The sequence below is a fragment of the Dermacentor albipictus genome, chromosome 9 (assembly GCF_038994185.2).
Source record: "Dermacentor albipictus isolate Rhodes 1998 colony chromosome 9, USDA_Dalb.pri_finalv2, whole genome shotgun sequence".
In the NCBI taxonomy this organism is placed as follows: Eukaryota; Metazoa; Arthropoda; class Arachnida; order Ixodida; family Ixodidae; genus Dermacentor; species Dermacentor albipictus.
Window position 1 is genome coordinate 117,588,668 of NC_091829.1, and position 22,583 is coordinate 117,611,250.

General features: G+C 43.1%; 1 protein-coding gene across 1 annotated transcript in view; it reads left to right on the top strand.

Moving 5' to 3' along the window:
- Positions 1–8,177: 8,177 nt before the first annotated feature.
- The window catches only part of LOC135911230 (protein O-mannosyl-transferase TMTC1-like), a 151,277-nt gene continuing 136,871 nt past the window's right edge, over positions 8,178–22,583 (top strand). Inside the window, exon 1 of the mRNA XM_070525289.1 lies at positions 8,178–8,194. The gene's annotated coding sequence lies outside the window, so the exon portion shown is untranslated. The remainder of the gene's footprint in view (positions 8,195–22,583) is intronic.

Consider the following 22,583-nt stretch of genomic DNA (forward strand, 5'->3'; position numbering starts at 1 on the left):
CAAACGAATATTGGGTGGTTCTTGCTGCTTTTAGTTTTTATTCTCCCTCATTTTAACTTTGTGAGCAATTGGGCAAAGGGACAATTTGATTGGGACAAAGTATTCGGGTATGCCTATACAGAGGGTACGAACTAACGCTAGCCATGTTATTTAAAAAACACTTATTTTAAAAACATGGTGCAAGATACCACCTTAAGGCTCTCGGTGCTCCGTCGTCAGACTTCTGAGAACTTAACGTCGCGTCTTATAATTGTATTTTGCACCTCAATTTCTTAAATACCCATTCCTGTGGACAGCTTGGCTAATGTTAAATTGGAAACACTCTATACAGAGTGTTTTTTTTTTCAGCTGCAGCAAATTTCTTCAATTAAAAAATATAAATCAGGGTAACGTTACGTTTACCAATAAAGTGTACGGATCGGAGGCTTCTAGATACAGAGCAATTTTCACCCTTACCTGCACAATTATCGAAGTTATGCTAATTAACTTAACAATTATCAACAATAAGTGGCTACAGCAAATGAGTACTTTGGGACCCGTTTTCGACACTACCTATTCCAACGACCGTATATTAAACAGCAGAGTTCATGTGAGAGCTCCGCGAACAGCTAGTTGCGCTTGGCAGTCTCCTTGAAACTGAAACTCGCTGTCAAAAAAGTGCCTGTGTCTTCAAAGCAAGGATCAGACTAAAGCAAGAAAACCTCAAAGCAAGGATCATTGCTGCATGTGCTGCAATTCAACCTGTAATGCTCAGGCGAGTCTTGGATTCTATGAAATACAGGTTGATGGTGTGTGTTGCCACGGATGCTCATCATTTTGAACACTGTTTAAAGGCATGTGATTGGAACGATAAGTACAATAGGTAGCGTTTCGTAGCGATAGGTGCAGTTTACAATAGGTAGCAAGGCACTGGAAGTGGCAAGGGAATACATCGACTTAGGGCAGGTAGTGACCGTGGATCCGGGTCATGAGACTGAAATAATCAGAAGAATAAGAGTGGGCTGGGGTGCGTTTGGCAGGCATTCGCAGATCATGAACAGTAGGTTACCATTATCCTTCAGGAGAAAAATGTATAGCAGCTGTGTCTTACCAGTACTCATGTACGGGGCAGAAACCTGGAGGCTTACGAAAAGGGTTCTACTTAAGTTGAGGACGACGCAACGAGCTATGTAAAGAAGAATGATAGGTGTAATGTTAAGGGATAAGAAAAGAGCAGATTCGGTGAGAGAACAAACTCGAGTTAATGACATATTAGCTTGAAATCAAGAAAACGAAATGGGCATGGGCAGGACATGTAATGAGGAGGCAAGATAAACGATGGTCATTAAGGGTTACCAACTGGACCCCAAGGGAAGGGAAGCGTAACAAGGGATGGCAGAAAGTGAGGTGGGCGGATGAGATTAAGAAGCTTGCAGGGACAACATGACCACAATTACTACATGACCGGGGTAGTTGGAGAAGTATGGGAGAGGCCTTTGCCCTGCAATGGGCGTAACGAGGTTGATGATGATGATTGTGATGATGATGATGATTGGAACAACACTGTGTGTGTGTGTTTGTGTGTGTGTGTGTGCGTGCGTGCGTGCGTGCGTGCGTGTGTGCGTGCGTGCGTGCGTGCGTGCGTGCCAACATGTAGTAAGCTGCGCAATTAAATAAAGCTTTGTTGAGTGCACTTAATTCCGGATTCATTAAGCAGGTTGTCTGTTCAATGAACGAATTAAGTTGAAGATATGGGCGAAGCGGCCATATCTCTAAGTTGGATTCCAATCGACATCGTGAAGCTCGAATACCGAACCCACTACATTTGCTGTTATTTAGCGCGAAGTGAAGACACAGATAATTATGACACGCTGAATTAAGCTACCCAAATACACGGACATTGGTAGGATTCCAAGCCACGAGCTTTTGTGTAATTAAGGCACTCGAACCCGCGACACAACATGCAGATATGGAGGAACCGGCCATATCTGCAAGTTGGATGCAAACTGACATTGTGAAGTTTGAGTTCCGAACCCACTACCTTTGCTGTTAAGTAAGGCAGAGTAAATTAAAGCGCTCGAACCTACAGCCTTTGGTGGAAGGCCATACCACGAGCTTTCCTGTTAATTAGGGCGAAGTTAATCATTATTCAGGTAATTAATGTAGAGGTAAGGCACGCCAACCCACAGACTTCGTTTGGAGAAAAAAGTATTAAAAAGCAACAACGCATTCGAATAAACGTTTCAAGCAATGTAATGAATGTCTCGTGAGCGCGCAGGCCTTCGGTGCCTTCGCCTTTTCTTCGCGTAGGCTAAAGTGACTGCCAACTTTTAGCAGACAGAGACGAAAATGAAGACTACTTCCACGCACGCGCAGTGTAGAGAATGCGTGACGTAAGAACAGAGAATCACAATATTTGTCTCTCGAAGAAGCACATGCCCGAATAAAACAACGTAACAGATATGCCACAAACACGAGTCCCCTTTTCTTTCTGATAGAAAGCGCTTCTAATAATTGTCTCGTAGCCTGATCTCTCCTCTCGCCTACAATTTCAGCTTGCACAAAACTATGCAAGCGAAGCTTGTTTGTACATCTAATACACGTCTAATAAAAATTTACTTTGAATCTGTCTCCAAATAAACCGTTGGTAGTATGTACTTCTCTGCCTCTCTCTTTTTTTTCTCTGTTCGTGTGCTTCATGCCATGCGCCAGGAACAATATGCTAATTAAGTTTGGGTCGCAGGTCGTATTCACTTTTCAAGACAAGAAACTTAGCGCCTTCCTACGGGGGTAATACGTTGCCACTGAGGATTGTTCAGGATCGAACGCGAAGAATAATAACTTTCTTAAACTGGAATGAGTCGCACTTGAACTCCACCGAACACATTTCCGCAACTGGGAGTAATCTTACTTTGCAGTTGATGAAAACGGTGCTGCGACGATAGCTGAAGAAAGTGAAACGCTACTTCCTTCTGAAGAATCTGCACCGGTGGTTTTCTTTTGGCGGCTACTGTAACGTAAATTGCTGCGCGACGGGCCGCTCGAGGAACTTTGCGTATATTCACAGGCTTCTATCTCACATGGAAAAACACTTCTATGTGGCACGCATTGAGCAGCAGAATGCTGTATCGGGAGTTATTCATGTCGCTCTACAATTTTCTCATTGACACTTTTTTTTATCTTACTATAATATTTGAGAAGTTGAATAATTAATTGGGAGAAATTATGCAATTAGGTCAAATGAAGAAAAATAATTTGAGTATCTCCAAGCGACGACATACAACATTACCTTGGTTCTGTCCTGGTACGTGGCATTTAGCCGACTATAGCCGAGATTTTTTCCCTTCTTCCCATTAGCTACAGGTCTTATAGTTCTTTCATCTCGCCGCCGCTTAGAATGCATGAAATTTTTACACACACTGATTCATTTTGAGCGCCTTGTCACAGTAAATAATTATTTGAACTTTAGTCCACCTTCTATCACTAGGAGTTGGCATAATCTCAACCTTGTCCCTTTCTTTTGCCGAACGGAGATGTTCAAGCACAGCTTCTTTCCATAGGCCATTGAACTCTGCAATTCACTGCCTGGAAGCATCCGCTCTTTACCTATTCAAGAATTTTTGAAAACAATTACCTATACTTGATATTCATATTTTTTGTGCCTGTATCTCGTTTTCTTGCTTTCCTTGTTTTTTCTTCACTGCCCACTCCTGCAATAGCCTCACCGAGGCTGCAGTATGTATAAATAAATAAAAAATAAATAAATAAATATGTATATGTTTAAGGTTTGGCAAAAGTGATGTGGGACACCCTGTATAACAATGCAGCAATGGTTACAGTTCACAAAAAATGCATATAGCCCAGTTAAATAAATTTCTCGTATGTACTGTTCGCACATATACGCCCAAAAAAATATATTTTTTCGCTATCCGAAGAAGTAAAAGCATATGCGCACAGTTTGTGATGTTCTACATCGTTCTTGTCAGTTTTAGCGTTGTTAAAAAAAGAAATCTCCGAAAGGCACCGACATCGATAGCTATAAAATCGATATCGACTTCGAAATGCCAACCAATAGCGAGGCTTTCTGGAAAGCAAACTCACCGAGCTTTACTTTTTTAAGAACGAGAATGAGAGAGATATAGTGAATAGAAGAGAGAAAGAAAGAAAACAAACGTGCATCACGCAAGTTCACGTCATACGAGAAAGGCAAGAAAATATGGAGAAGTTAGAGTAAAAAAAGGGTGTTCCTGATAACTTCTCCTGGGCCCAAGGGAACCTCCATTGTGCAGAGGTCAACCTTCGATATGAGCTCCGTCGCCGTTTATAACAAGTGCGCCGCGATTAATCGATGTTCGCCGCCGCTCACACATACGCTATCCCCGGAGGCTGAAGCCCTGCCACCCCCCTTGGGCGCGCTCTCCCTTTCTTGTCCCGTCTGCCTCCCACGCGAATGAGAGTTGTGCCTGAAGAGGCGGAGCAGCCAAACCGACGAAGCACCTTGCTGTTGGCCGTGTTTCCGGGGAGCTGGAAATAAGCACCGAGGGAGAAGTCGCCCAGTCCTATAACGTAAGGACAACGTCGTGCAGAATCAAGCTGACAACTAGAAGCAAAGCCAAACTAATAAGACATTACCGAAGCGTTCTTGTTTTTATGTAGTATATTTCAAAATTAACGTATAGGCCTACGAGCAACATTATAGATATGTGCGTAATACAGCATTTTGAAACGAAGCTTTCTATGTATTTATTTAGCATTTTTTATACGCACAGTACAGCCGTCTCGGGCAACACCAGCAAAAAAGCCACACTGCGCGAAACACAGCGAACGACAGGGAGGAATGTTACTTCCGAGTAGTAATGGTATGCAAGTGTCAATATAGCTTCATATACAAATAACTTCAAGCGTTACGTATATTACAAATACGAATGAAAAAAAACACCACGAACAGTCATGTGACAGATAATCGCGTATAGGACCTAATAATGCGGCCGAACAAGGCTATTATTAGTACTCGTTTAGATACATAAGGTCATAATTTAGAGGCTGGTTCATCAGGTTCAAAAAGTATTTGTTTAATGAAGAACAAGTCTGAAATGATGCGCCGTAACTGGTACGTGCTCTCAGGTTTCCTTTCTCTTCTTATGCCTTAATAGACTTAGTTACCTAAATTGGCGTCAAAGTTGTTCGCTGCAGAGCGGCACACATTTACAGGAACGTGGCCAACGACCAACGTTGGCATCACACAGGTTGAGACCAGCACAGACCATGTTGCACATACCCCGTACTCTAAGCCGGCGTCAAAGAATTTCTTTCAAGAGCGGCACTTACCCAGTCCCACCCGCCGTGGTTGCTCAGTGGCTATGGTGTTGGATTGCTGAGCACGAGGTCGCGGGATCGGATCCCGGCCACGGCGGCCGCATTTCGATGGAGGCGAAATGTGAAAACACCCGTGTGCTTAGATTTAGGTGCACGTTAAAGAACCCCAGGTGGTCAAAATTTCCGGAGTCCTCCACTACGGCGTGCCTATAATCAGAAAGTGGTTTTGGCACGTAAAACCCCTAATATTATTATTATTATTACCCAGTCCCTCATTTACAGTGACCCACGTCAGCGATAGATAGATAGATAGATAGATAGATAGATAGATAGATAGATAGATAGATAGATAGATAGATAGATAGATAGATAGATAGATAGATAGATAGATAGATAGATAGATAGATAGATAGATAGATAGATAGATAGATAGATAGATAGATAGATAGATAGATAGATAGATAGATAGATAGATAGATAGATAGATAGATAGATAGATAGATAGATAGATAGATAGATAGATAGATAGATAGATAGATAGATAGATAGATAGATAGATAGATAGATAGATAGAATGCCCTAATCATCGCACGAAGACCGTATTGCTCAATGCCCGTTAATCAGCACGTGTAGTGGTAATTCTGAGACTCGCTGATTCAGCTAAATACCACATACTCTGACATCGTCCCTCTTAGCTACGGTACTTGCTTGTCTAGGTCGGCCATGAGCATGGAGGCATGACGGCGACTGTACGACGCAGACGCAGTAACCATGGAATGACGCAGGAAGGGTATTGATGGAATAACAAAGGCGTTTGTCGACGACGCTATGACGACAATGACATGTCGATAAATAAACCATGACGACTGCATAACAACAACAACGTGGTGACTAAGACAATGAGATGACGACGACTCTAACACTCCGATGGCGTGACGACGACGGTACGATAGCAACCGGATGAAGAAGCGGCAACGACGACGACGGTGTGACCAAGACGGCATGAAGACGATGGCGTGACGACGGTTGCACGTAGCGTCTTTGTGACAGCGATGCAATGATGACTTTGGCATGGCCACGGCGGTAGAATCACCATCGAATGTCGAGAGCATGATTACGATAAATGACCAACAAGGATAACGTCGATGGATCGACGAAGATGGTAGGATGACAACGGCATGGCCATAGTGGGCAGGCGATACTGAAGCGATGACGATGCCGAAACGAGAGCGTGACTATGACGGCATCACGAGGGTAGGATGCCGAAGTTGCAATAACGACGCACCGGCATTTTCACGACATTCTCAGCCCCTGCCCAGTGATGCCCAAGGCACCCGTTCCCCCCCTAAAGTGTCATTTCCACAGTTCTGTCACCCACATCATTTGAGGTTTCTTTTGAGTGGTCTCTACCTTTTCCCTTGTAATTTTATTGAGGCTAAAAGCTTACTGCATCATTCTTGGGGCGGACGTGCACGGCTTTTAATTCATACTTGCGCTTTATTTCTGCAGATCCTGACAATCAGAGCACAAGCGCATTGGAAGCCACCAGTGGCGGCTACCTCATCCATATTTTCTAATTTCAACATTTCTTTTTCTTTAAGTTTCCACTGTAAACACCACGCACATGCACAGTATATTTAAATGTATACACAGGACAAACTTTATTATATTGTTAAGGAGAAGGAGGTAGCGAATTAACAATTATTTCTAAAGGTATGCATAGCCTATGCCTTGAGAATCAGCTGTCGTCCTTTCCTTGTCATCATCTTACACACTGTTTCCCTTCTAACTCGAAGATAAATATGTTGCATGTTCAACTTGCTTCAAATTACTGTGCGTGCTTTTCTGAGCCCCCCAAAGAAACTGCAGACCTTTTTCACCTCTCCGTCAGAGTATTTTATCAACGGAATGTGAGATACACGTGAACGATATATATATATATATATATATATATATATATATATATATATATATATATATATATATTATGTGTGTGTGTGTGTGTGTGTGTGGTTCGAAAAACTGGGTGGGCTACGAGATGCGTTGCCAAGGCTACGGCGCAGCTGCGGTCAAATTAACGTCACATTCGTGGCGGCTCGACGATGTTAATAAAGCTTAAACCGCTCACTGTAGGCAATGCTATTCGTTTCGCAAGCAAACAAAAGTTACCTCCTATACACAGGAGGGTGTTTGATTGGGCTGTGCAGGCAGCGCCGCGGGTTACCGCCCCATGCTTGCGTAGGTGGTTATGTAAATTTGACGTCATGAAATTGGCATAAAAACGCATCGCAATAGTTTTACTGGTAGGGTCCCATATTTCGGAGCACGCATACCCACCCACTCATCTACCACCAAAGTTGCTCACACCTTGTGTTTCATTCTGTACAAAGTTATTCCTCGTAATATTGAGAACGGCAGCCCATAAGCAAATGGAATTGGAAAAAACGCTGACAGCGCCTATCGTTTACGCTAGCTCTGCTGAGATTGAAATATTAAAAGTTCGAAGAGATCGACCCACGCAAGAGGCAGCGTTTCAAACAAAAAGCTTGCCCCCTTTATGCGTAACGTTCGCCGTCAGCGTTTCCCGGTAAACGTTGCGCTTGCATAAGCTGCAGTGGCCGCGAAGCACGAGAAGCAGTCGGGGGTCGTTGAATGCTATCCAGTTCTACTCTTAAAAGCGAAGCTGAAGCGTTCCCCACTCGAACCTAACAGTTGTTGCAAATTTGCCCGGCACTGCTGATGTAGTTGACCAATCCCCCAAAATTGGTATGTTCCATTTGGCATGTTCCCTAATCGACAAGCAGATCAAGAGATAAAGAAGAGAATCGGCAACCGAAAATTGAAGAAGTCAGCCACAGGGAAGTGAAGAAGCATCGAATGCAGCAGGAGGTGGATAAAAGTAAGTGGGGCAAAATGGGGTCAAAACGTACATTAAGGGTGCGATCTTGTACGCGTTCCAAACTCGAACGGAGGCGGTCCGTTCTTTCCGTCGCGAAATTGGCGGTCCGTTCCGTTGCGTTCGTCCGATAGCAGGCACCACGGAATGATTGACAGCAGATATCACTTCACAATTGACGTCATGGCGTTCGTCACCGTTCAAACTGACCAAGCGTGTGCGGCTCGGTGGAACGGACCGCCTCCGTTCTATTTTGGAACGCGTACAAGATCGCACCCTAAGTGTACAGAGTTGAGCGGCAAAGGAGGGTAGAAATTAAAGTGAAGTTAAAGCACCTTCGTAGCAATACAAAATCAAACTTAAAGAAAACTTCGCTTATGACCCCCCATTCTAGCAAGCCGTTACTGTTTAAAAAATGTTGAAGCCTGATTTCTGAAACGCCGCTCTTCGCAACCAGGCAGCCAGCATTGCCTTGACGCCGCACTACTTCAATATCAAACGGTTCCTGACTGAAGCCCTCTTAGTGAGAAAAGCCTTGTCGCTTCATTTGAAAGATATAATACGCTAATCAAAAAGCTTGAATCCATACAGAATCGTGCTTCATGCTTTGTCATGCGTAATTAAATTCTTATTTCTGGAATAACCAACAGTTATTGGAAATTGGTTGAAAATCTGCTCAGCAAAGGACATTGTTGCGAATAAAATGTACTGTTCCACTGTTACTTACGAAAATGGTAATATTAAGAATTTGTGCATGATGAGCCCTTACACACAGTAACAATCACGTGTAAAAAGGTTGAAAAGCAAGTTCTCTCATGGTTACATTTGTGCGTTCATTTTTTTTACGATTAATGATTGGAATCAACTGGCCACTTGTTAGCGTTCCCGTCAAAGGGTACTCCCCATCGTTGTATGATGCAAGGCTTCAGTTTCAATCTGCAAGCTTTATCTTCCTGTGCTGTTCACAGGTATTCATCTTTGTTGCATTTGCGAAGCACTATAGGCCCAACTGGGCATACAAGTAAATATACCCGCTAGCTCATCACCAGCCCGTTTCATTGATTGATACCTGCTTGAACACTACCACTAGCTTCTTGCGCACGCTTCGCCCCAGGGGCTACCCTTACAAAAATTTTTATAGAAAGTCCATAGACAGTCCATAGACATTTGTCTATGAAGTCTATAGACTGTCTATAGACATTTCTTTAGACTGGTCTATAGACAGTCTATAGATTTATGGCCGCACACTTTTTATAGACTGGTCTATAAAAAGTCTGAGTTTATAGACTGTCTATAGACATTTCTTTAGACTAGTCTATAGACTGTCTATAGACTTATGGCCGCACACTTTTTATAGACTAGTCTATAAAACGTCTGAGTCTGTAGACTGTCTATACACTTTCTATAGACTGTCTGTAGACTTATGGCCATACACTTTTTATAGACTAGTCTATAAAAAGTCTGAGTCTATAGATTGTCTATAGACTTTCGATAGACTTATGGCCGTACACTTTTTATAGACTAGTCTATAAGAAGTCTAAGCCTATAGACTGTCTATAGACCGTCTATAGACTTATGGCCATACACTTTTTATGGACTAGTCTATAAAAAGTCTGAGTCTAGAGTGTCTATGGATTAATTAAAATTCATGTTTGTAGACAGTTGTCTGCATAATGTCTATGGGCAAGTGTATAGGCTTACAGTTCTACTTTTGTAGACTGAAGTCTATGGAATGTCTACAGACAAATGTATATATACTATAGACATTCTATAGACTTCAGTCTACAAAAACAGAACTTTATAATCCAATACACTTTTTTCTATGACATTCTGCATACACTTGCCAACAAACATGCATTTTCATTAATTTATAGACACTCTATAGACACAGACATTTTATAGACAAGTCTAGAAAGAGTGTATAAGGCCATAACTCCATAGCGGCTATCTACAAGTTAGTTTACATTTTTCATTACATGCGGTAGCAAAACGTTTTGAATGTATTTCATTTCATTTTATAGATATGAAATGCATGGAAATGCATGGAATGCAGATATTATGCATGTACACCTGTTCCTTTTCATCTGCACTTATGCATTACCGTTAGTAGATTAATAAAGCTCCTGAACCAGCTGTACTTTCATATATGTTGCATAAATAGAAAGAATTTATATAGTGCTGAATCATGCAGTGTAAAAAATAAAACAAATGCACCGGCAATGCATTAACCGTTTTTATTGCTCGATATAATACATGAATTCCTTAAATTCTTTTCTTATGCTATTATGAAAACAGATTAAATATTTACAGTACTCCTTGGCAAGCATGGTCGCCAGGCTGGCCTTGACCTTTGTGTCATTAGTCCCAAAGGTGCTGCAGGTGTATGCTGCAAATAAGTACATGCAGCAATATGAGGCAAAAATAACAGATGTGTATTCTTTGTATGTTCATTAAGCAGCTGAATATATTTACTCAAACCATCTAAGTCAATACTTAATGCGGTTTAACTATGACTAATGGCTGCTTGTCAATACAAATCAGTACCTTTATGCAATGTTCTATTGCATGGTATGGTGAACAATTAAACTGTCACAACTGCTGCTCGTGTCAGCAACAGTATGTTCCCTTTTATGACAAGTTCATATATGATGCATTAATGTACTTATCCCAAATGGTCCCTATATTTATTGCGGAAACGTTACCCAGTTGGGCTGTCTGTACAGATTTTTGGCTGGTAGTTAAGTATGCCCGTGCAGAGGGATGTTTTCAGAAGACGTGACTGGAATATTCCCAGTATCATGCCTAAGATTGTAATTTATTTTGCTTAGTACACATTCAAATGTATTTCTCATACTTTTAAATGAATGGGTCATTGGCCATAACTTCAACAGATGGCAGATGGGTTGATTGTATTGATATGGTACCTTAATTTCTTGCAGGTAATGAGGCCTCTTGGGCATGCTAACAGGTTTCCAAGTTAGGTATACCACATGAGCACCCGAAATACCACACGAGCACTTTGTGTCATGGCACGACAGATATGCACCTCCTAGGAAACAGAACTGATAGTATAGTTCGAATGAATTCTATCACAGTAAATTATTTAAGGTGCTTTGAAAGATGAAAATTTTTTCTAGGCTATCGAGGTTCAGGACGTTTAGTTAACGCAAAAAAAAAACATATTGAGTAAGAAATGCCTTGTCAGTCTGCTTGACTTTCTTTTTTTTTCAATAAATAGAACCAATTTCCTTCAATTTTTATGAAGTGAAACGTTTTAAAAATATATTTAATACAGAGACTTTCTGGAAACTTTGACATGTAACAAGACAGCATACCTATATGGCCAATTTAAAGTTTCCCGATCTTTTTCCAAGCCTTTCCTGGCTGTTTTCATGAAAATTTTCTGGCAATCTATGACACCTGCAGCTTAAGTGCAATAAAAAATACTATGGTTTAATGCTTGCCAAGTAGTGCCAGGCCATAATATTTAGATAAAACGAATAACACGTCAGTCACTTAACATGTAGTATTAGATGCAACTGACTTGAATCCCTTGTGTAATAAAGCTGACAAGGGCTTCGGCAAGTTCGTAATTGATGGCCACACGAGTACAGCACGGAAGACACAGAGACACGCGTAAAACAAATGCAACAATGTGAGGGAAAACTATACAATGAGTTATTTTTACGGTTCAATAGTAGTTTTCTATATAATTTGCTCTCACCACTTATGCCTCTAGTTAACTTTGTTTACCTATGACTAAAGACTACATGGCAATATTATTCAGTACCATTATGATGTTTCGTTATATTATAGTATGATAAGCAGTTAGACAACCATAATTGTCGCCGGTGTTAGCAACGGTACGTTTCGTTTCAAGACAGGTTCATGTGACACACAGTGTACTCATAAAAATGAAAGAAATGTGAGAATCCCAAACGATTCCTATAATAATAATTGTTGAAACAAAGATACCCTGCTGGACTGTGCACATTTTTCAGGTGTTAATGCAATGTGCCCGTGCCGATCGAACATGCTCAGCATACTGACTGCAGTTTTGAACAATCACGTTAACATTTGCAATTTATTTCCGCTTAGAACAGTCTGCATTGTCTCTTTTCTCATACTTCGAGATGAATACATTTGCCACACTTTCAGTAGAATGCGCATGAATGGGGGCGTACTGATCAGGTCACTTATCAACTAAAACATGTTACGATATCTTAGGTGTGTTAATAAGGGTAGAACAAATGCAATGTCCACTGAATTATTTGAATAATCTGTGCGTTATCTACTAAGAAAAGACCACCAAATTGATAACCTGGCTCTTTTTTCTTTTGTACAGCGCATATAGTATGCAGTCTGTCCAAGACGACGGCACTACATGCAACAGTAATGAAAACCGGAACACTTATTGCGCACGACAAGGGCTTCATACCGTGCACGACTGGCACAATGCGAATCTGCGCCAGCAGCTGCCTAGAGATTAAGAGCACGTAAACTGCATAACCCCGAAGCATCGAAAGGCGCTTAACGCTTTTCATATAGCTCGAAAGATAACTTCTGCTGCTAAACTGTTTAAAAGAGAGACAAAAAACAAATCTTCCAACTACCGTCAAACGCAATGCCTTCAGTCTGAAACGTGTAAAGGTGCTTCCCGGAGCGACTGATTTATTGTGCTCCAATTTTTTCGGCTAAGTTGCGAAGCTGCGAGTGACTGAGCTTATCGCAGGTTTCATGCTCCAAAAGCGTTTGTGGTTGCATATAAATAGATTGGGTGAATCTAGAGATTTTCGCTTGACATTTCTTCAAGTCTCGTGTTTTGCTTGCGGTAACTTCCCAAAATTATTTAGATTGGTTGCCAGAAACCTTAAACATACTGGTACCTTAAAAGCAATGCGAAAACGGCAGTGCACACACTGCTGATGCATGCCCCGCAAACACGGCCTTTCATCCGAGTACGTTAGCAGTTATTTAACTATACGTGTCTGTCAGAACATTCTTGATGCTAACACAATTTCGAGATATATACGTAAAGCGTGTCACGAGAATTTCACTACACATGCGGCGCAGCATTCATCGCGGCCGGATCAAGCGCCACGAAATGAGATCTACCACACTGGCTGCCCAACATACACAATCCGCTTAGTGGTAGCTCAATATCAAGTTAAAACATGGTGTAGCTTCCTTCTTTACGCACCCAAACTATTATGCGAAAATCAACAAGCCCGAGCGATCGCTCGCCGTGAAACATTCCGTATAGTAGAAGCGAGAACAAGAGCGCGTTATGAAACCATGTCAACGACAAACCGACACTATACCCGAGTCGCCTGCGCTACATGCAGCCGCTTCGCGCTACATAATCATGAGCTATTGACACAAAACATCTTTGCTAAAGCTTACCGTTCAGTGTAGTTGACGTGTGATGCCACAAAGATGACACGCATACACAGACACCAACGTTCAGGCGGACACCGCACACCGGTACAACCGTTCACGTGCCCGGCGCGCTCGTTGAGATGGCGCACCGCCGCGCATGCGCAAGATCTCCGAACATGCGCACGAGCTCCGCGCGCGAGGACGCGCGCGCTCGGAGGAGTGTGAGCGCCTTTTCCTCCTTCATTTTTTTTTCGCTCTCTCTCTGCGCGCCATGCGCGCCGGAACGGGTGGCTTATTCATCTTTATCACCATTATTCATCTTTTTTCGTGGACGAAGGAAATCCGCTGGCAGGTTGTATGACAAACGCTGTGGGCTATCGTATGAGACTGGAACGCTAACTTGAATGCGCTGTTTGTAAAAGCCATTACAGGGCCCTTCAAACGTTTCAGACGCACTATTGCCAGCGTCGATTAGTAATACAGCGTACTTGTAGCATATCTTCCAGCGTACCACCAAATGTGATGCCCGCACGTATGTTAGTGCTAATTTTCTGTTCCGGTGATAGGTCAAAGCAATCAGTACAGCATTGAGGTACTCATATGCGTGGCTGCCCAGGCATACCGCCGGCGAAATACTGGGTGGGCTCTGATGATTTGGCACCTAATTTAAGTGAATGAGAAACTTTGATGGGTTTATAGTGCAGGATATCAGTCAACAAAAAACCGCCCTATGTTTGTGACGCAGCCGAGGTATGAAGAAAATGTGAAAAGTATCCGAGAATCGGACGACACACAACGCGAACACCACATGCGCGACATCGGTTCATCGCACATTCACAAAGTCCGCGTTGTCAGCTACAAACATTACGAGTGTCCTTTCTGTTAGCTCGATGCCTGTTTGGAATCCACTTGTAGCTGAAGCTGGCATTCATAACAACTATTATAACAATTGGATCGGCGTTTTGCTTTCTTTATTCTACTGCCGCAAAAGTGATGCGACAACTGTGAAGACTGTCTTGGGATTGCCGAGACCGACTACGTAGATCATATCATGTGGTCAACAAATGCGGAGGTATACACTATGTGTATACTAATGTCTACAAATAGGCTCTACAGCAATCTCGGCAGTATACAACTTCAGTGGCTTATATCAAACGCAGCTACGTATTATCCACCGGTACCTGCGCTTGGTTACAGCGAACACGGGTTGGGCCCAGATTAACGATGTTTGTCTATTGTTAATCTATAGACACGCAATACTACGACAACTCAGAGGCAGACCAGGTGGTGAATTCACCACCTGGTCTGCCGGCTTTCGCGACTTATTCACCACCTTTGCCACATCATCACCATCTGACCTTCACCAGCTGGTCTCGCGAAGTGTACGTCCGGGAAGCAGCCAGGTTGAGGGCCTTCGGGTGCCTGGAAGACCTTTGTGACTCGGACATTGCCTGTTCCGCCGCGATCCTCGTTCGGTGCAGCTGCACCGAATGACGACTAGCAGTCTGCACGGTTTGCCCGCCGCGCCGGGGTTGCACGCGGTGCCGGTCGCGCATGAACCAGTGCCATATCATCGCCTTCGCAGAGGGCGGGGAGTATGAGAACTCGGCATTACATATTAACGACTTTCTTATATAGACATTCAATACACCTGGAGAGAAAAAGAAATAGAAACCTTAGCCGACTATTATTATTAACTGTCTAATATAGAGAGTCTATAGACAGAGTATGGACAAAAATAAATAGAGTCTGTATCGGCTTTCGTCTATAGGTAGTCCATATAGAGGGGAAGCAGACAAAAAAGAAACAAACACTTTACGGATTTTTTTCTATAGACCGTCTATAGACTGCGCGTAGACAAAAAGAAATAAAAACCTTATTGACTTTCGTCTATAGAAAGTCTATAGACAGAGTATATGGACCAAAATAGACAGAGATATGTACCCACTTTCGTCTATAGGTAGTCCATAGAGGGGAAGTAGACAGAAAAGAAACAAACACCTTATCGACTTTTTTCTATAGACCGTCCATAATCAACGAGTAGACGAAAACAAATAGAAACCTTATCGACTTTCGTCTTTAGAAAGTCTGTAGACAAAGTATGGACAAAAATAGATAGAGACGGTACCCACTTTCGTCTATAGGTAGTCCATAGAGGGGAAGGATACAAAAAAAACACCTTATCGACTTTTTTCTATAGACTGTCTATAGACTGCGAGTAGACAAAAAGAAATAGAAACCTTATCGACTTTCGTCTATAGAAAGTCTATAGACAAAGTATACCCGCCGTGGTTGCTCAGTGCCTATGGTGTTAGGCTGCTGAGCACGAGGTCGCGGGATCGAATCCCGGCCACGGCGGCCGCATTTCGATGGGGGCGAAATGCGAAAACACCGGTGTACTTAGATTTAGGTGCACGTTAAAGAACCCCAGGTGGTCGAAATTTCCGGAATCCTCCACTACGGCGTGCCTCATAATCAGAAAGTGGTTTTGGCTCGTAAAACCCCATAATTTAATTTAATTTTATAGACAAAGTATGGACAAAAATAGATAGAGACCGTAATCCACTTTCGTCTATAGGTAGTCTATAGAGGGGAAGGATACAATAAAGAAACAAACTCCTTATCGACTTTTTTCTATAAACTGTCTATAGACTGCGAGTAAACAAAAGAAATAGAAACCTTATCGACTTTCGTCTATAGAAAGTCTATAGACAAAGTATGGACAAAAATAGATGGAAGCTGTATCGACTTTCGTCTATAGGTAGTCCATAGAGGGGAAGTAGGCAAAAAAGAGCAAACACCTTATCGACTTTTTTCTATAGACCGTCTATAGACTGCGCATAGACGAAAAGAAATAGAAACTTTATCGACTTTCGTCTATAGACAGTCTACAGACTTTGTATCAACAAAAGTTTAAATCTATAGAAAGGAAAGGTCGTCTATAAGAAGTCTATAGACTTTCTATAGACAGTCTAAAGTCATTTTTGTAAGGGTATAGGACTATACATACATATATTCTGGAAGCTTTTCTTTATCTGCTGATTTATATGGTGCCTACGCAATTTCTTGGACGTTCCATTGTTCAGTCTACGTGACTTATGCGAGTTTCTTTTTTTTTTCTTTAGCACTATTCAGAGCGCTGGCATGCCGATGCGCAAGCGCTGAGCGACGTCATCTTTAATTTATTTCTCGGGCTTAATCAGAGCCTGCTAAAAAGAACCCCATAAAAAAAGAACGTCATAAAAAATTATTACATGTTTCTAACAACGCCCTAGAACGTTGTAATACGACCTAACCGTGATATATATGTATCTAAATTTTATTATAAGTAAACCTAACTTGTTACCTAGCGATTCGCACTTCCAAGACAAACGATTTATCTACGTAAGTCAAGACAAATACCAATACCATGGCCTTGCGACTATTTTTGGAAGCGCTTATACTTAGCTAATGAAAAAAACTAGATAGCACTGACCAAAAAGGAAAGACAAAATGACGTTTCGGCTAGCCCATGGGTGCCTTGTTCAAAATGAGCTCATTGTGAACAAGGCTCCCTTGGGGGAGCCGAAACGTCATTCCACCTTTCCTTTGTTGGTCGGCGCCATGTAATTTTCGTCATGTACCATTCCGACCAGACGGGGTTTCATCAGACCCTTGACTTCATACTTAGCTGATCAGTCGGGATTACCTCTGACAAAATGTAATTATACCATTTTAGATTAATTAAGGGACATGAGGCATCCACCCAGTCGTACCAATGACTACAAAGGAAACCCATACAGATTACTCGAAAGAAAAGCCTCGCAGTTGACAAACATTTCGCCCTCGTCCGGCATTCCAACTCGGGACCCCACCTTTACAGGGCAGCCGCTCTAGTATAAGTCGAATTTGTCAGCAACTCGAAGCAAAGGCGAGAGTTTAACGTAATAGTTCTGTGGAAACCCGCGAGGTGGAGAGAAGTGATTATTAAGGGAAATGAGAAATCTGGAGACGGGCTTTTTGTGCGAATAATGGGCAATTAGCCTGAAACTGAAATGTACAGGCGCCGACAAAAGTGATATACTCCACGCAGCGGGAGCCGGAGCAATGGATGGATGGATGGAGGGATGTTATGAGCGTCCCCTTAGGACCGCACCGGTGGGTTGCGCCACCAAGCTCTGGCTACTCTACTGCCTAATATCCTACCTAGGTTAAACAATGAAAAAAGAAACAAAAAACACTATGAACTACCACGCCCAAATTTTCTGATCCCCTATTGCGAACTGTGCTTTTGTACGTCTCCGTCTTTTGTCGTTTCCCTACTTTTCTTGCACCAATCGCCCAATCGCCTCTTACTAAATTCTACTGGGGACATGTTTACTTTCCCACTCCTCTACCTGAACCCAAGGGCTTCAAGGAGCGCAGTGGTGCCTAAACCGACCGCTCGGCAGATATCTTCACATTATAATAAAATATGCTCCATCGTTTCCCTAGTTTCACCGCAGCAAGCACACGCTTCTTCTTCCTTTTTATATATCGCTTTATAAGTGCGTGTTCTAAGGCATCCCGATCTCGCTTAGAAAAGTAATGCACTTCCCTTTGAGTTAGCATAAATTGCTTCATTCCTGATTTCGTTTTTTCCTCTTAAGTAGTTACTCATGGCAGGTTTCTTTTCCATTGCCGCAACCCATGAGATAATTTCAGCCTCTATAAATTTCCGCTTCACGTTCTTTGTTGCTGTGTTACCCACCCTACAAGCCGCATACTTGCTGGTAAGCTTTCTTGTTCTTTTTCTCCACTGTGAATTAATGTTTTTCTGTACGGATACTTCAACACTCTCCCAGCCCATTTACTTTTTTTTCCATATTCTTCAGTCGTTCTTCATACTCAATTTTACTGCGAGCTTCCCTCATTTCAAAACTAGTCCAGCCCATATCACCCTGCACAGCTTCATTTGTAGTATTCCCGTGAGCGCCCAACGCGAGGCGACCTACTGACCTTTGGTTCCCGTCGAGTCCTGATTGTACCCCAGATTTATAGCAAACAACCGCATATCCAAAAGTAAGTCCTGGAACCACAACACCTTTCCACATACCTCGGAGGACCTCGTACCTACCTATTTATTTCATTCTTGGCGAGTGCACGTTTTTTGTCAACATTATGTTTCCTCGCCAGACGAGTTTTCGTCGAACACTTGACTATATTGTATCCCCATAGCGCTCTGTGCTTCATCATGGCTACATTTGTCTTCCCCTTTACTGTTATGGTTTTTTCCTGTGTTTCTATATATCCATTGCCTTCGTTTATCCATATACCCAGGCATTTATATTCTGTTACCGGAGGTATTTCTTGGCCCTGCAGCTCCACTGCCTGTTCACTGTTTTCATTGAATACCATAACACCTGATTTTCTAACACTGAATTTCAAACCTAAATTGTTGCCTTCCTGTCCACAGATATTAGCCAGATGTTGCAAATCACTTTGCTTGTTAGCTAGCAACACAATGTCGTCCGCGTATACCTAAGCCTTTTTCCGCACTTGAAAACGTGGTTCTTGCAATCATCGTTGTCAGCAAAGCGATCACAGCTAATGTACTTGAAGCTGAGAAACAGCGAGCTTCAGGCATGCCTATAACACTTTCTGGAAGGAAATACGGGAAACAAATTGACGAAACGCTGTCACGGAACGACACTTCACAGACGTAAACAAACCGTCAGCCATGAGCACTGCCCGCTCCGCCGAACGCGCCCGGTCGCTGGCGAAGCGCACAGCCTCATGGGAAGCGCCACGTGACCAACCTGTATCGGCGGAGGGGAGTTTTTTAAAACTCCCTGTCGGAGTTTCACGGGAGAACAAGATTTTTAAGCGGAGTAAAATCGCGTCATGTCGCCTTAATACTCCCGCAGCTAGCCAGCGGAGTGAAACGAGGGGATGGCGCTGTTTTGCTCCCATACATCGGAGTAAATATTTGAGAGGGGAGGTTTTAGGGCACATCACCTCTTAAAAACTCCCAGGTGGGTTTATTTTCGTTTACAGTGTAAAATAAACCTGGGAGTTGCTGCTCTATTACTGCACCCGCCTGTTTGTATGAGAGATTAAACCCGACATTACTTCCTTCTAGCGCCCTCTCCATCCTCACCATGTACATCATAAACAGCAGCGTGGATAAAGGAGGGCGCCCCTGCCTCAGTCCCTTGTTGATATGAACTTACTCATCGCTCCTCATCCCTTCCAATTCAACGCAAACGGCATTTTCTAGGTAAATCTCTCTCAAACGCTGTAGACAATCGTTAGCTAAGCCTTCCCCTTCCATATTATCCCACATTTTACGTTGTCGTAGGCTCCTGTAATGTCTATAAAGGCGACATACAACGGTCTGCTTACTGCTTTCGATATTTCAATACACTGAGTAAGAACAAACAAGTTATCATCCAAACGCCTACCCATTCTGAAGCCATTCCGAAGCTCTGCCAAAATGCCATTATTCTCTGCGCATGCTTGAAGCTTTAATTTGAGTGCCTGCATTGCTAGCCTGTATATTCCCGATGTTATGTTCAACGGTCTATACGAGTGAATTCTGTCTTTCTCCCCCTTACCTTTATAAATTAAATTCATTCTACCTTGGCGCCAACTGTCCGGTATTCGTCTATGTTTTAAATATGTTTCCACTGCTTTCACCAGAGCTTCTTTACTTTTTGGTTCGAGTTCATTAATCAGCCTAACGGGAGCCTCGTCTAGCCCTGTGGCTGTGCGCTTAGGAATTTTCTTCCGCTTTCTTCCAGCTGAAATTTGTCAATACCAGCTCCTTTTCCACTTGGCTTTCTTTCATGCTCTTTTTTTTTCTTCAAATACAACCTCATTATTGCCTTGGGAAGATTAGGCCGTTACTTTCCGGATCTAAATTATTGCCGCTTCTTTTTCCAATCTGTTTTCATCTTCGTCTAAGATATGTTGTTGAATTGTTGTTGACTTCCTGCCTAATAATTTTATGTGGTTCCAAAATATTCTACAAGTGCGGCCTCCTTTTTCTCACGTATTTCTAACAATCAACGTTCACTTTCACCTTTAATTTTGCTTGCAACAGTTTTTAAACCATACACTTTTTCTCCCGATATATTTCCCATTCACTAGTTACTTCATCCGGCGGCAACTGCGCCTTCTTTGCCTGCCTGTGCTGTCGAGATGCTTTCTGTGGTTCGGCGATCGCTTCTCGTATCTCCTTGTTCCACCAGCTTTTCGGTTTCTTTTTTCCTTTCCAACTAAGCTGTTATTTCTCTTTCCGTATTTCCATCGTTATTACACTTAGAAGCTCTCCATATTCCCACTCTTTAGTTGGCCATTTGCCAAGTTCTTTCTCAACTCTAGTGACTATATTTGCTGTTTGTTCAGCGTTCAAATTTTGACTGGCCATTTTGCTCTCCTTGCTCTGTTTCCCAACTACATATTGCATTATCAAAATGATGCGTTCATGGTCACCCCCTATGTTGCTAAACCCTTCCTCATCGATGACCATTTCTCGCAACTTATCATGAATTCCTTCCGTCATCAGACAGTCATCAATGGTCGATTGCCGGTTTCCCACTTCCCACGTGATCTGTCCTTCACACTTAGGCCCTGTATTCACTATCACGAGGTCATGTTGCTCACAAAAGTCCAGCATTGACTTCCCGTTATTGTCGGTATAGCCATCTAAATACTGTATGTGGGCATTCATGTCACCTAATAGGACAATTGCAGCACCATTCCCGAAACTCTTAATATGAGCGCTTATGCATTCCACTAACTCTTTATTCTTCTCTGTGCAATTTTTTCCGGTCCACAAATACGTAACGCCCAGCTAAGTTTATTTCCCACTCATTGTACCTGATAACCAAAGATCCTCTTGACACTGTGAATTTACTCTTTTCCATTTGGCTCCCTGATGGATGAGCGTCCCGACTCCCCCTCCCTTTCTTTCCGACTTAGTTCTGTTGCACCCTTCCCAAACCTAATTCTCAATAACTGGCGGCTTTTCTGAGTCTCTAAGGTGCATTTCTGTAACCACATACACCCCTATTTGTTCTCTGTGTAACTGCTCCTCAATCTCTGCGCACTTCTCCTTTCTTTTGCCGCACTGCATTTTTATGTAGCCTATTGCTAGGCGAGCTGCTTTTCTTGCTTTCTTCCATTTTCTGTTATGGACGGCGATGCTCTTCTGATGTTCCCCTAGGGGACCTTCTTCATTACTATCTACTCTGACCTCCTGAGCGCCCGCGGGCCCCCTAAAAAGCAAGAGCGTGACCGCCAAGTTGCCAGCCCACTTCTCGTGCCAGCCTGTAATTGAAGTGGATCTCGTCTCGCTTAAAACCACCACAACTTCTCACTTCCCTCTTTACTTCAACAACCTCGAAGCCTTTCTCTCGGCTCATTTTGCATATTGCCTCATTAACATCCACTACGGCTCTCTGTACGTGACTGTCACGCACAGGCACCTCCGGCACCGTGCACACCACGATCTCCACCGGAGGGGATAGCACGCGCAAGTCATCCACCCCCTTCGCGAAACGCTGGGCTAGTCCTGGCTCTTTCCTGTTTAGGACGTCATTTAGGCCACCTGCTACTATGATGAGGTTGCGCACGTGGATATTTTCCGCGAGCTTTTCTTTTGCTCGCTCCATGACAGAACCCAGTGTGTGCCCTGGAAATGTCCCTACCGCCACTCTTTTGTCGCCTTTCACCCTCTCCACAATTGCCTTTGAGCACCCAGCCAGGTTTGAGTCACCAGCGATAATCACCCATTCACTCTCTCCTACCTCCCCCTGCTTTCCTTTGTCCTTTTCCGCGTGATTCGGACTCGACAAGGGGCATTGTCCCCTGGGCTCGTGCTTTTTCCGCGTAGCGGCCTCAAGGTAGGTGCTGCTCTTTCCAGCTAACCCATCATCACCCTGCCTGCGTTCCACGTATTTCGCTCACGCTGCCTCGCCTGTCGCGTCGGGGGTCTGCGTTCCATTGTCACGCACATTCGCGGTCACAATGGCGGTCCCGTTCAGCTTTT